Source organism: Scardinius erythrophthalmus (genome assembly GCF_964197995.2).
Source record: "Scardinius erythrophthalmus genome assembly, chromosome: 9".
NCBI lineage: Eukaryota > Metazoa > Chordata > Actinopteri > Cypriniformes > Leuciscidae > Scardinius > Scardinius erythrophthalmus.
In genome coordinates this window covers 41,415,350-41,429,699 of record NC_138229.1, presented here as the reverse complement: position 1 = coordinate 41,429,699, position 14,350 = coordinate 41,415,350, and the positions used below count along the sequence as shown (strand labels likewise).

At 37.6% G+C, this 14,350-nt stretch overlaps 1 pseudogene across 1 annotated transcript in view; it reads right to left on the bottom strand.

The window, feature by feature from the left end:
* LOC308695649 (sucrase-isomaltase, intestinal-like) overlaps window positions 1-14,350 on the bottom strand; it is a 40,128-nt pseudogene that overhangs the window by 23,197 nt on the left and 2,581 nt on the right. The window contains exons 6-23 of the transcript in view: window positions 13,954-14,125; window positions 13,225-13,324; window positions 12,853-12,965; window positions 11,583-11,708; window positions 10,747-10,878; window positions 10,473-10,589; window positions 9,289-9,402; window positions 8,408-8,492; window positions 8,201-8,318; window positions 5,988-6,159; window positions 5,671-5,787; window positions 4,542-4,696; window positions 4,010-4,094; window positions 3,589-3,645; window positions 3,369-3,493; window positions 2,866-2,954; window positions 742-791; window positions 405-578 (exon numbers count right to left, since the gene is read on the bottom strand). The product of the transcript in view is annotated as a sucrase-isomaltase, intestinal-like (transcript). The remainder of the gene's footprint in view (window positions 1-404; window positions 579-741; window positions 792-2,865; window positions 2,955-3,368; window positions 3,494-3,588; window positions 3,646-4,009; window positions 4,095-4,541; window positions 4,697-5,670; window positions 5,788-5,987; window positions 6,160-8,200; window positions 8,319-8,407; window positions 8,493-9,288; window positions 9,403-10,472; window positions 10,590-10,746; window positions 10,879-11,582; window positions 11,709-12,852; window positions 12,966-13,224; window positions 13,325-13,953; window positions 14,126-14,350) is intronic.

Sequence of the window (14,350 nt, the reverse complement as noted above, 5' to 3'; positions counted from 1 at the left end):
CTATTTTCAGATGGCTTTTTGTTGAGAAAACCTTGGCGTTTAAAGGAAGTATCAGATTGAAGTTTCTGTTCATTCATATGCCTGTTGCTTTTGACTTAGACTAGAGGACTTTGACGAGTCCAAAGCAAACATGATATGATTCGTACAGTTTCTGCTCATTTCTGTTATTCTAGCTACATTTTATATCATGCAATAATATTTGAAGAGGCAATAACATAGATAAGTGTTTTAAATACAAATGGACCCTATTTACTTTATATTCCTGGTCTCAATGTGCATTACACCCATTTCTGTAGGGTGTTGAATATCCTATTTCAATCAAAACCAGTAAAACTGGTCACAAACAGTTTCATATTGACTTTGGTGGTGAATAGAAAACTCTTTTATATTAAAACAATGATTACCTTCTTGGTGGAATCGTAGTTAACCTGGGACTCCGACAGAGAGTTTGTAGTGACGCCGTCCGACACGAGCACAGAGGCGGGAGCCGCGCTCACTCCCATCACTGTGATGTTCTCAAACTTCAGGCTGTTTGGATCCGTGTAGCCATTGTGAGCAACATGCATTGTCAAGACATCCTGATCCAGCAGAAAAATATCAGATATCACTACAGATTTTAGTAATAGATGCCATTTAATTTTTTTTAATATTTTTAAACGTTGCTTTTTGGACATACAATGTAATTCCACCTAAAAACAAACAAACAAACAAACAAACAAATGGGACATTAGGATGACATACATTAACCACGGAAAACTGGTAACGAATGTAGGAGCCGGATGAAACAGTATCTAAGAAAAAAGAGAAAGAAGTTATGAGAGACAAATCAACTTTATATATGAGTCACACAAGTGTTGTCTGTTTTTTTAAAGAAACATTTTGGTAAATCTAATCATTTAGTCTCTATAATAGGGCTCAATAATAAGGATAACCATGTGACCAATTTGAAATAGTTGTTTTTTCACTACATCTCATGTTCGTTGCCCATGTTTATGTGTTTTTATGTCTTGCAAAAGCAAACATTTGTTTTCTTTTAAAGGAGACATATCATGCTTTTAAATTGTTCCTTTTTACATATAAATCATACATTTGTAGTCTATATAAAGCGGAATTGCAATGCTTGGGTCTGAATTCCTCATTATTATAGCTCCACAGGCCCCTTTTCCACCCCTTTTCTGACGTGCTTCTCAATCAACCCGTTTTGGTGCGGTCTCTTTAAATACAAATGAGACACTTCATACCCCGCCCCCTCTCCAGGTTGCAGAGGAGACACTCGGTTCAACTCCACCACGTTCGGCCATTTTTGTAGTTTGATAGCAGAGATACGATTATCTAGCAGCACAGAAACTTTTTATTCACACGTTATTAACAAAATGTCAACAACGGAAGACTTGTCCATCCAGCCTTACATGTCGGAGCCGGAGCGAGATAAAAATGAAGACGACGAACCTGCAGAACAACGTCTTCATATGGATGTATCGCAATGGTGTGTTACTGTATTTACACATGAAACTTTGGTCTTCCGACCTTTTACCACCGTGTCGATTTATTTTGATTAATATGTGCGAGGGAGAGAGAGCAAGACAGCGTCTAGTTTGGAGACGGTGAAGTCTTGTTTACACTTTCGCCTGGCTCTGAAGAGAGAGAGAGAGTGAGCGCGCGCGAGACCGGGTCTCTCTCTCTCTGCTCGTTCTTTCAGTTAAACATGCGTCCTGTCACAAGCGCGGCAGTTCATCTACATTAGACGGTGTAATGAAGTGTGTGGGTTACTACATCCAACAACCAAACATTTTAACTTACCCTCTCGTAACTTCTGCATCCTTTAGCTTGGACTACAAAATTGCAGTGAGAAATAGAAATGGCGGATTGCTCGAAGTGTTGGGCTGGAAGTCAATGCCCTTATTTGGCAGTTCTGCTGCAAATACTGTGACGTAATAGTTCACAAAACGTCATAGATAACAGAAAAATCGGAACAGGATGAAAAATATGACCAAAACAGAATATAAAGATATCAACGAAGCACCTGAAGAGAATAATTTCATATTTTCTGTACTTCTAAACACTCCAAATATACAACAAAATGCATTTAAGGGCTAAAAAAGTGGATTTAGCATGATATGTCCCCTTTAATTCATTGAACATTTTGGAGTTACAATTTCTGCTAATTTTAAAGGTAACCTTTTAAAAGTTACCTTGCAAATGACAACTTACACTGCATCCAAACACTTTGGGGGAACGCCTCAGCGTGACCAGTGTCTGAAGCACGTGATTCAAATGCCATAATGACATTGGCCCGCTATCAGACAGTGACATCAACTGTTCGCCTTCTGTGAGTCCGCCTTAATAAACTGTCTTTGAGGTTGGGTTTGGTTGGTCTCCTCTCGCTTTAGAGTCGTTCTGCCGAGGCCTCTGCACACCTGAGCTCCAGTTATACTTCTGATACATTTGTTAATCTTAGTTGATGTTCATTTCAACATTAACTAATATATAATTAAAATCAAAAGTTCTATCGGTTATTATTATTTAATGAAGCTGAGCTAACAGGAACCAAACACTGAATTTTTATTTTATTATATTAACATAAAAAAGATGAATAAATACTGTAACAAATGTATTGCTCATTGTTAGTTAATTTTAGTCAATACAATAACTAATGTTAACTAATGGAACCTTGTTACATTATTGGTGTTTTTTTTTTTACATTTGGTTCCACTTTACATTAGGTGACTTTATATTTTTTAAAATACCTGCATGTAATTACAGCTGTTTTTGTCATTCTTGTTATTGAGCCATGTGTAAGGTCGATTTTTGTTTCAGACAGTGAACTGGACAACTTTAAATCAATAGCAAGTCCCTCCAAAATACCTCGAGATTCTCCGTCATCCCAAAATAGCTCGCCTGACGCAGCCTTGTTGTCATCGAGTGCGACGATCAGTCCCATGGGATGAAGTCGGCTGAGGGAACAAACAACTTTTACCAGAAACTCAAGAGCAGACAGAAAATGGATCCTTTGAATTAGATGGGATTCTTGTTTGTGAATAACGTCACAGACACCGTGCAGCAAAGCCGGTGGATTTAAATATGTATTTGTGATGCATTTGTGTATCAGCCCTGTTTTGAATGCTAGTGAAACTCAAAAGATACTTTGAGAGATACGGCACATTTCCATTTCTACTGCTGAAGGTGTAATATATACAGAGGGAAATAAACGCATTACAAAATAAGAAAAGAAATGGGCTTTAGATGTGTTTAATGTAAGTGGAAGGGGCTGAAAGACTCCCTGAGAGCGGATTGACTGTATTTTCACAGATAGAGTTTAGTGACAGTGGGAAATCTACAGGTATGTTCTTTGTCTTTCCCATCATTACCTGTATGTAGTGGTGACGTCTGGTCTCTGTGTAGGAAGAATGGCTCCGCCTCTCAGATGTAAACCAAGTTTATCAGCGGGCAGGTTCAAGGAAACTTTTGCTTTGCGATCTGTAATTCTTATCTCCTATAAAACAATCCAAAAAATTGCATTGTCTATATATATATATATTGTCTATATAAGTTTATATATAAGTTTGTGGTGTGAGAGGATGGTCTTACCTTCTCGAAGTCATACCAGATGGCATCTGGGATATAGGCCTCCACAGTTTCAAAACCCTTAAACAAACAAACAAACAAACAAACAAACAAACAAACAGGAAAACAGCTAAACATAATGACAAACATTATTTTGATGGTTTAATAATGAGCATTGTTCATTAAACTACTGGTCAGACCATCACAGGTGGTCATTTTTCTTCATTGTGATTTGGTCCTCCTGTCATGACTTCAAGAGTCAGAAAAGAGAATATGAGAGAGATATTGGAGAGTAAGAAGCTGACAGAAAGAGAAGCAACAAATGAACAAAAAGAAAATATGAGAGAACACTTCAGATGGCGGCACTCAAATAATGTGATATAATTCATATCAAGCTGACAGCAGTCTGAGCTGATGAGCTGTGTGTGTGTGTGTGTTCACTCACAGGATCCAGCACAGGTGTGATGAGGAGATGTGCTCCCCACATGAACTGTTTGTGCACTGCCCAGGTTTCACTGTCGGAATAAAACCTGCAGAGCGGGAAACAATTCTTATCAAGCAGATGTTGACGTTTCAGGGTGCTGATATATATATATTGAAAACAGTTGTGCAGCTTCACAGTTTTGTGGATACCGTGATACATTTTTAAGGATTCTTTGATGAATATAACATTAAAAAAATAATAGGACTTATTTGAAATAGAAATATTTTTGTTACTGTGTAAATGTCTTTACTGTCACTTTTGATCAATTTCATGCATCTTTTTAGATTTTTTCTTTTAAATGTCTTCCCTTAACTTTGAACGGTATTGTATTTACTAAGAAAAAATAGGTTTTGAGTTTAATTCAAGAAATTATTTTAAGTTCTAAACACATCTTATTATATGAGAGATCTGATATAGAAATACATGAAGGTCATTAAGACAGAAGCAACACTGGAACTATTCCGCTGCTGTTTTTACATGCTTACGAACTCACTCGTGCATCATGGGCCGCACGACAGTCTCTCCGCTGACGTGGGCCTTGTAGAACAGCGTGTAGAGGTACGGCAGGAGGCTGTAGCGGATCTCCAGGTAATGTCTGGAGCTATTCACCAGGAGGGAGTCAGTGCCGTATGATGCAGGGTCCTGGTCCTGATAGAAAGAGACAAGAGAGAAATGGACACGTGGATCCTGATAATATATTCATAATTGCTTCTCTCACGCCAATCTCATAATAATGATTAGGGAAATGATTGCATTTAAAGAGAGAGGACGAGTTTGTAATTCAGTGCGCTGCTGTCGAGCCAGAAACACGTCACAGAGATGTTTACACCCTCATCCTTCCCTCGGGTTTTACCCAAAACTCTTCTTTTTTTAAAGATTTAAAAAATTAAGTGTTCATCTGAGCTGTCCAAGACCCTAGGACTTTTGTCGCACTTGAACCACGAATACACACAACATTTTTTTAATGGATTTGAGGAATTTTGTGGTTGAAATTTTAAAAAGGTAAATCCTTCCCTCGCAGATCAATTTGATCCCCATAGGAATGAATGGAATATGAGAAATGCTTCAGTACACATAGAAAAAAAAATGCTAAAAGTTTACCAAAAAATTATTTTATAATATCTACATGTGCATCTGAATGCATACTGAAGAGAAACTGACTTTAGGACCCAGAGGAAACACATCATTTGCTCCATACAGAGCTATAAGGCCATCTAGTGGCAAGAGTCATGAAATATCATGCTATATTATTTATTTTTCCACAAGTCATGTTATGTTATGTTATTTTTTCCCCCACAAGAGGTCGGCAAAGACGCCCAAAGTAAGATATTTTGAGCTGAAGAATTTAAGTTGAAAGAATGTGAGGAATGTGCTTAAATTACTATTTTTTTATTAATCAAATCTAGTAATTTAAAGGTAAATAAAAAATAACCAAAAATATTTGCATTAAAATATAGAAAAAATATTATCAAAATGAAATAAAATAAGCTTTCTGGACCAAAAAATAATGTAAGTAAATTTTAGGGCTTCAGGTCATTTTGACCCGCGAGGGAAAGATGTATTACAAAGTGCAAGACACTTCAAGATTGAATGTTTATGGGTGTTTAAAGAGCAGCACATACTTTGAAACCTTTTGCATTGTGGTTACGGCTGAAGGGGTAAAATGCGCCGACTTGCATCCAACGTCTGCAAAGCTCCTCCGACGAGTTGAGGAAGAACCCACAGATGTCTGCACCGACCTGCAGAATAACATCATCAGATTCAGGTTAGACTCTCCAGAGGAGGGAAAATCACTCTATATTCAACCTGAACACTGAGTGCAAATGCGTTCCCATTCAATTCATGGAAACTCAATCTGTTGTGTTATGAAGAAAGACTGGTGTCTACCATCAATTACCCATGTTGGAAAAGACATTTCATTTGGGGTCAAACCACTTACGTAAGGGATTCCAAAGAGGTTAAACTCCAGCATGCCGGGTATCGCCCACTTAATGTCATTCCAGGTGGCGGCGTTGTCACCCAACCAGTGCCCAGCGTACTTGCCCACCCCAGGGAAGGAGGAGCGGGAGAAAACCATTGAACGGTTCGTCCCAAACACTGCTCTCGATGCCCTGGAAGCAGAAACACAACATTAGATGCAGTGCTGGTCCTAGACTTCTGGGGGCAAATCTTTGTAAGATTGCCGATGTGCGTTCATAAAAACCCCAAAGTGAACCCCAACCCCTTAATCTGTTCTTTCAGAGCAATTTCACTGTCAACCAACAACAGTGAGCTGAAATATACAATAAAAACGAATACAATTTACAAATGAAACGACAAATGCAATAGAAAAAAAGATACAAATGAAATAAACAATTTATCCTATTACTAATAATACAGTACTATACAGAAATTGAATAAAGCAATCAAATGTAAAAAATAAAACACTGCATCATTTTCACAGAATTAATTAAATATAGGCCTACTTTGATTCTTATTAAAGTTACTAAAGTTATTCAGTGAAGAGAAGTGAATGATTCTCTCGTTTTCTTTTGTTGTTTGATTAACATTAGTGACAGAGAGAGCAGGTTTATTAGGCTGCTGTCACTTTAAGACCAAATGCACAGATCTAATACACTGACAAGCATTCCTTTCCCAACAGTTTATGTTCACTTAAAGGTGCAGGATGTGAGATTGAAATGGGTACTGCAGTCCAAGTGTAAAATATTGGGGAGAGTTGTTTCCCGCACCTCCTGCTCCTCAGACTTCGATGCTCACACGGGTTGCCAGATTGAGACACGCAACAGGAACGAGCGCAATTGACAATGAGATGTGAGGAGACTTACACACTGTAAATTGGCGGGTTTATTCATTGATTTATGAAGAATTAATATCTCCCATTTATAGAGATTTTTAGACAAATGGCGAGGCTATTTAGGTCGGGTAGAATCTGTGATCTCTGACCCATTTCGTTCGCTGGCTTCCATGGCTGCGATACGCTGTGTTTTCCGCCAGCTGGCGGCCCGTGGTGGCGAAGACTATTGGAGAAACTGGCAGTGGGCGAGATCACAAAGACCACAACAAAAAAAAGGCAGTCAGACACAGATCGCACATTTCAAAGTCGAATAACTGGCTGTAGAAGTGTTTTTCCAGAGAAACGAGAATGTGAACTCGGCATGTTTCCTAAATATCTGCAAACATTTTATGGTATTTTTATACTTTAGTAGTCAAAAACTTACATACAGCACCTTTAAGACATAACTAACTGCGTTTAAGTGAAACTTGCCAACTGCCAAGACAGACATTTTGACAAATACCCATATTTTTGTGTGTATTAGTTCATGAAAGTGGACACCCGAAGCCCAAAATAGCCTATACTTGTCAGTGTTTTGCTCCGTCTTGGATCCCGTGTACAGAAATCCAATTGGGGAACAGCGTTTCTTTCGCAGCTCAATGCACTTTTAACTCTTTAAGTATCGAACACGTCCATCAGAAGACTGTATATTACGCAGTCGCATTACTTGATTGGACTGATTGGGATGTTAGGCAGGAAGGGAGACATTGCTCCGCTTTAAAGGAAAGGAACGGAATTCAGCATTTTTTTTCATAGTCGTTGGAAGCCAAAATCAAAAACGAAACAGAAATTCTACTACTCGTTCATCCCTAGTCATTAAATCATCTTTGAGAGCAAGGGGTGGTTCGGGGACCCTATGCAACTTGTGTACTTTGTGTATAGGGAGGACCGGCACTCACTAGAGGTATAGGGAGCGCTAGCACCACATCAAGGAGCGTATCGAAAAGACCATTTTATTTCCAACTTAAAAATCAGGTGCTTGCAAAATGAAGTAAAATGAGTTTATCCAGATACAACATTGTGCAACAGAGAAATAAAAAAAAACTGAATATACTATGTAGACACACATTAAGACTAACAACATTAACCTCCCCTCCTACAACCACCCATTTATGAAATGATTCATAAACATAATTCCAAAATCATCATGGTTATGATGTCACAACCATGAGCACATTCATATATGACTATATCCACTAGTAAATACAACATCGTTGTGATGTTAATCCGTATTAATCATTATGACAAGACTGGAATGGTCATCAGTCAGTCATAACAGAGATTATTTGCACAGAGAGTGTGGAAAAACCAACACTTACTTCTCAGTGGCCAGGACCATAGAGTATCCATAGAGACTGTGGACATCATAGTGGTTCCCCCAGCTGTGTTTAGCATCCATACATAAGGTCTTACTGAACATCAGGTTATCAAGAATACCTTTAGAGTCCAATGGAAATCAAGAGGACGGATGTTTACAGAGAGTGAGGAGATGCTGATGTGAAGCTGTAGATGCATTTCAGACTCACGTGGGATGAATGGAGGATAGTTGAGCTTGTTATCAGCGCAGCCTTTGATGCTTCCCTTCACGAAACTGGCCACCTCATTCATGTCCTGAGAAAAAAAACAGCAGTTAGTTCAGCGCTCCCTAATTCAGGCAGATAATTTCTCAAAATGAAAGCTAGTTTTAAGAGGCAAACAATGTTCATGTCGTGAAGTTATCTTTGAAAATCATACACGGAGATGAAAAATTGTAGCTGCTCTAAACATTCTTTGATTGCCTTGACAATAATTTTTTTAAGTTCAGAAGACTAAATATTACTCAGATAAACAAAAGTATTTAAGTTGACTGTAATTGGGGCAAATATATTGATTTAACTTAAAACGTTTAGTGTGATAGGTTGTCTTATTTTTTAAGTCAGCTCAACTTCTCTTTTTTACAGTGTAGGGAGACTTTACAGTCAACATGAAATGGCATTCGTAACCATTTTACTTTCATTTCTGAATCAGAATATTGATTGATTTCTGACCTTGATTTGATCAATCGGGAATTGATTGGATGGTGTAAAATGCATTTCTTCAACACAGTCGCCACTAGCTTCATGAAACATGCATTTTCTGTAAAGTTGCTTTGAAATATGCGCTATACAAATTAATGTGAATTTACTTGAACAGGACTTTGATGAATTACTACTGTAAGTAGGGTCAGTTATGATATTATGTTGACTTTAAAGCTTTTGTGGTTTACATTGTACTCTAGATGAGATGTTTATTGAGCTTTGCTGTGTTTGATTAATTATCATGATTAATACGTATTGATGCAGTGTCTTATAAATGACCTTTCCACCAGGTCGTAAAATGATCAGGTTCAATATCTGGTGACGGATAAGGATCTCTGCCGGTTACTTACAATCCAGAGAGCGTCGTGCTTGACTTCTTTGTGGAAGCGCAAAATTTCATCAACCCACCAATCAATGCAAGACTGGTTAGTGTAGTCAGGAAACACGGTTTCCCCTGGCCAGACCTGTGACATGAGAGAGAGGGGGAGAATGGGCTGAAATCTCATTCGAATGAATGAATGAACGAATGAACGAATGAACAAATGAATGAATGAGCCATGTTTTACGAGATTCGCTCGCTAACATCACATTAGGTCACAGATGACACCTAGCACTGCAAAAACAACCGGTCTAAATGTTTTTTTTTTTTTTTTTTATAATATTATAATTATAATAATTATATATATAATTTTTATTTTTAAACCATTGGCATTTCCATTCCCTCTTGTGTCCTTTCCCCCCTCTTCTCACATGGCTCTGAGCTGCAGGAAGTTAAGGTGTGACATTAAACTCTAATGCAAAATCAATGCAAACACTGACCTCAAATAAAACCATAAAAAAGCAATCCGCATCTGCCACACATGATATTTTTGCCAAGTGATATGTGCCTTATAGTTTGCATATGGTACATTTAATGGCAACTCTAGGTGTCCAATATAATTGTATCCCAAAATAGAATTGGACAATTAATAATGTTTAATGGGTATAAATGTGGATGGGAATTGTAAAAGATATGATGATTATGGCTCTGATTTTATTTTAATTAAATGATTCCACTCTTTCAGTTCTTTAAGAGGCATCAATCCTCCACCTCTAGAGAGAGAGAGAGAGAGAGAGAGAGAGAGAGAGAATAAAAAGAAGACTCTTCTCCTCTTCAAGAGTGTATTTATTTGGTCAAAAATATTGTAAAAAGAGAAATATTGTCAAATATTACTACAATTTACCGTTTTCTATTTTAATACATTTTAAAATTATATTTACATGCTCCTTTTTGACCAATTCACCAAAAATAAGTTAGTCATTTGTTCCTACAGTAGATCAGTGTATTTCAACCAGCGAGGACACTGCAATACAATGATATGTTATCTGTCCACATCAATGTAAAAATGCAGATGTCCAACAACAAACAACAATTACTAAAACCAAACATCATGGAATTCATTCAAGTTCAGATCTTTTGATAAAGAAGAACCAGTTCTCAGTCCCAAACCCTACTGACGATTACCCAATCAGGAGTATGTTTGGAGGACCGTACCTCTCCCAGTAGAGGTGTTTCCCCGTCCGCTTCAGTGACCCAAGCTTTAGCCGCATGACCCCTGTCGAGAGCTTCATAAGGTCCGTTTATCCTCCGACCGGTGGACACGGCAGGATCCTACCAAGAAGAAAATGGTTTTCAACTGGACAAAATCAAATTCAGCAAGGGGTTGAAATGTACGACTCTAAACTACAGTCCAAAACCCACAACTAATGTGCCACCCTATAAAACTCTGTAGCTCAGCATAAACGAAACCTCAATATCAATGGCTCACCAATATGATGATGTATTTCTGCCCTTTATCATGCATGTAGTCAGCAAACTGAGGCAGCTCTGCAAATTTCACTGTGTCAAAGGTGAAGACCTTATTGTCCTCCATGTAGTCAATATCAGTATACTGGACGTCCTGGAACACAAAATAATGATGTGAGTCTCTGTAAAATCTACATCAAATCAGTTTCCCTCTCTCACTGAATGTCCTGTTTCACCTCAACGTATAATTATGGAAGTTACATAAAGGTTCTTTATTGGCATCAATGGTTCTGTGAAGGATCCATGGAATCTTTCCATCGCACATACGGTTCTTTATAGTGGAAAAGGTTCTTTACATTAAGACATTAATGGTTCTATTCACTGAAAGGTCCTTTGGGGAACCAGAAATGGTTATTTTATGGCATAACTGTGAAATCCTGCTTTTGGAAGCTTTATTCTTAGGTTGTTAATGTTCATGCACTATAACACTGAAGTCTAGTCCTTCAGCCTTTATGATGGCTAATGCCTCTTTTGCATGCTAACATTGTAGATTCACTGCTGTCTGTTTTGATTGTTCTGGAAGGCTTGACTTCCATCAGATGCCAGTCATTTTCTAATGCTAATCAGGTGGATATGCACCATCCTGACATGCTAATGCCTTCTTTGTTTCGAACTACATTAAACACTGAGCTTCAGTGCATCTTTCGGCAGTTAGAGACCCACCGTAAGGTGCCAAACGCTTATTATTCATGAATCTGTCAGCTATATTCCGTGCTCTCGACTGTGGCTTTGAAGGACTGGGTGGAATCAAGTTTTGCAGAAGAAAGCGAGGAGCCTCCTTCTGTTCCTGGTCCTTACATACGGAAGGCCGGCCTGACGATTTCTCTCGACGACTCTCTTGACCTCGTCCAGGCTGCCGTAGTCCCAGCGAGAGAGCTGGAAGCCCAGAGACCAGTATGGAGGGATGAAAGGCCTGCCGATCAGCTGCAGAGACATAATGCAATGTTAAAGACGCTGAACATCACAGGACTTCCTCAGGCTCACCTGGAAGCTTCATCTGGGCCTATAGGAGTTCACTTCAACTCCTGTCATGAGCTAATGTCAGTTAGCTTTGATGAAATTAGGGTAAGAAGTTCATGGCGAGATCAGGATCAGGGTTTATTTGCAATATGACCGTCTGACTGCTTATTACTGCTATTTGCTAAGAAAAAAAAAATGAAGAGTATCATTGATATATTAATTTAGTTTTTATTAATATTTTGAATTCGTTTTTTTATGTTTTGATTTTAGTTAAAGTTTTAGTAATATTCTTGCATGTGTTTGTCATTTTTAGTTGGTTTGTTTAATGTCTACATAAAGTTCTTATAAATATTTATTTCAATTTTAGTTTTAGTTATTTTAATACTAGAAAGAAAAAGAGAAATTATGTCTAGTCAACTATAGCTGAAATATTTTTATCTTTTTTAATGGTTTTAGTTTTAAGTTTCAGTTAATGAAAATAACCCTGAAACGGTCATGAAATATTGATGTGATTTGAATTTTTTTATAAGAAATACAAATATTTTGACCAGGACAATAGTCACTTATAGTTGTGTAATAAATGATACTATTCTATATGATTTTAATTCATAATAGTTGTAACTTGTCATTTATAATATTTGTAATTAATAACATAAAATTTAGTGGTTATTTCACTAAAACTTTTTAACAGAATGCCACATAAAGCCACAAATGACCAGAATCACAATAAAGCATTTCAAATTTTCGATGTTATTTGAATGGAAAATAACATATAATAAATGTTTATAATTTATAATAGAATTTTTTTTTGTGGTCAGTATACAAAAATACTATGAATACTATGACTGGCCAATAAGAATCAAGTATTTTTGTACAATAAATTATAGTATTTTGTTTTAAAATATTTGTTTAAAATATGAGATTTTTGCTTTTAATCCGATTGGAAAACAGAGAAATGACCAGGAAGATCAGGAAATGACTCTGTTCATCTTGCCACATGTCCAAGCATGTGTACTGTCCACCATGCTGTGTGTCTAACACGAAAAAGCATTTCCAAGTCTTTACAATTTCACCCACAAGAGTCACTAGTGTTTCTATTTCCGCTCACCTGTGTGAACTCGTCCACCACTGCCTCTGGTGTGTCTCCAAGCAAGATGTAGAAGTCCAAAACCCCTCCAATAGTCCGGTAGGTTACGGCTGGAGCCGGCTGGATAGTCACCTCTGCACACAGACAAGAACAGACATAAACAACTTAAACTGCTCTCATTTACTCATCTTTAACAAAAGCAGCCATTCCAAACACACAAACACATCACAACACACTATACATAATGTGCACAGACATCACAAACCATGTTATTAAAGATTATGAATTTAGTCCACAGCAAAGCTTGTGTTTTTGACCAGCAATGCAAAAAAAACAAAAACAAAAAGCCATCACAATGACACAATAAAACTACTCAAGAGAGGGTCTGTTTACCCATAGCGTTGCTGTTCATGAGAAGAACACCAAAGGATTGGCCACTGGCGTCTTCCAGACATGTGAAATAGGGGTAGTGGCCGTACAGGTTGTCTGGGCCCTGGGGTAGGAAAATACATCAAGGTTTGTAATGGCAAATTAAACATTTTAACCAGTTAATTAGACAGTTTGGGACATTTATGTGTCATGATCTTGAAACACAAATTGCAGGATAATCCTACACAATAAATAATCGCACTGGCAATGCACTGTAATAAGTGTTTAGTTAGGTAACCTGAAAATGAGGCTGATGAGCTCTAAATCACCATAAAAGTATTATAAAAGCTGTACATTCGAATCATGCACTATATTTTAAGTCTTTTAAAGTTGTTATTCACTGAAAACCTTGAAATCCACCCTAGATCTCTTCGGAAAAGTAGTGCTAAGTAGTGAGTTGTTCTAAACGATTCATTCATGAATCAGACTGATCCAGTTCTTGAGTTCAGCTCACTGACTCAATAATCCGGTTTACTTGAATTTTTAGTCAAATGACTCCAGAAGATTTTGAATATGGTGCATGAGTTGTGAACTGCTTTTGTATCCTTTTTGAAGCCTCAGTCCTTCAGAGTGGCCAGGATATTCTTCAAAAACGTATCTAAAACTTTATATTTCACTGAGACATTTCCTTAAGTCATACTGGTTTGGAATAGTGAAAATGTTTGTGCAAATGATCTAAATGCTATGACTCACGCCATTGGGAAAAGCAGCTCTTGCAAAGATAGGCCAGGTCCTCCAGTTGGTGTCATGGCGGAAGGTCTGATGGACGTGCTCTCCAAGTCCATAGATGTTGTGAGAGGGGAGTTTAGCCGAGAGCTGAAGATACTGATCAGCAAAAACCAGCGGCCCAATGGTTGTGTCAAACCTGACCGAGCAAGAGAGGAAGAGGTGTTGTAGAGAGAAAGATTACTCACAGAAACCTGTCATGTCATGAAACCTGCCAAGAACATTTTTATTTAATACTGTTATGTTTGACATTTAAAAGAGTTTACACGCTAAATAAGTTACATTAGCATGTGCAATGCTAGCTTTTGATGTTAACTGAAATAGATCAGATTAATTGATTCCAGGACCAACTTAATTTTTTTTT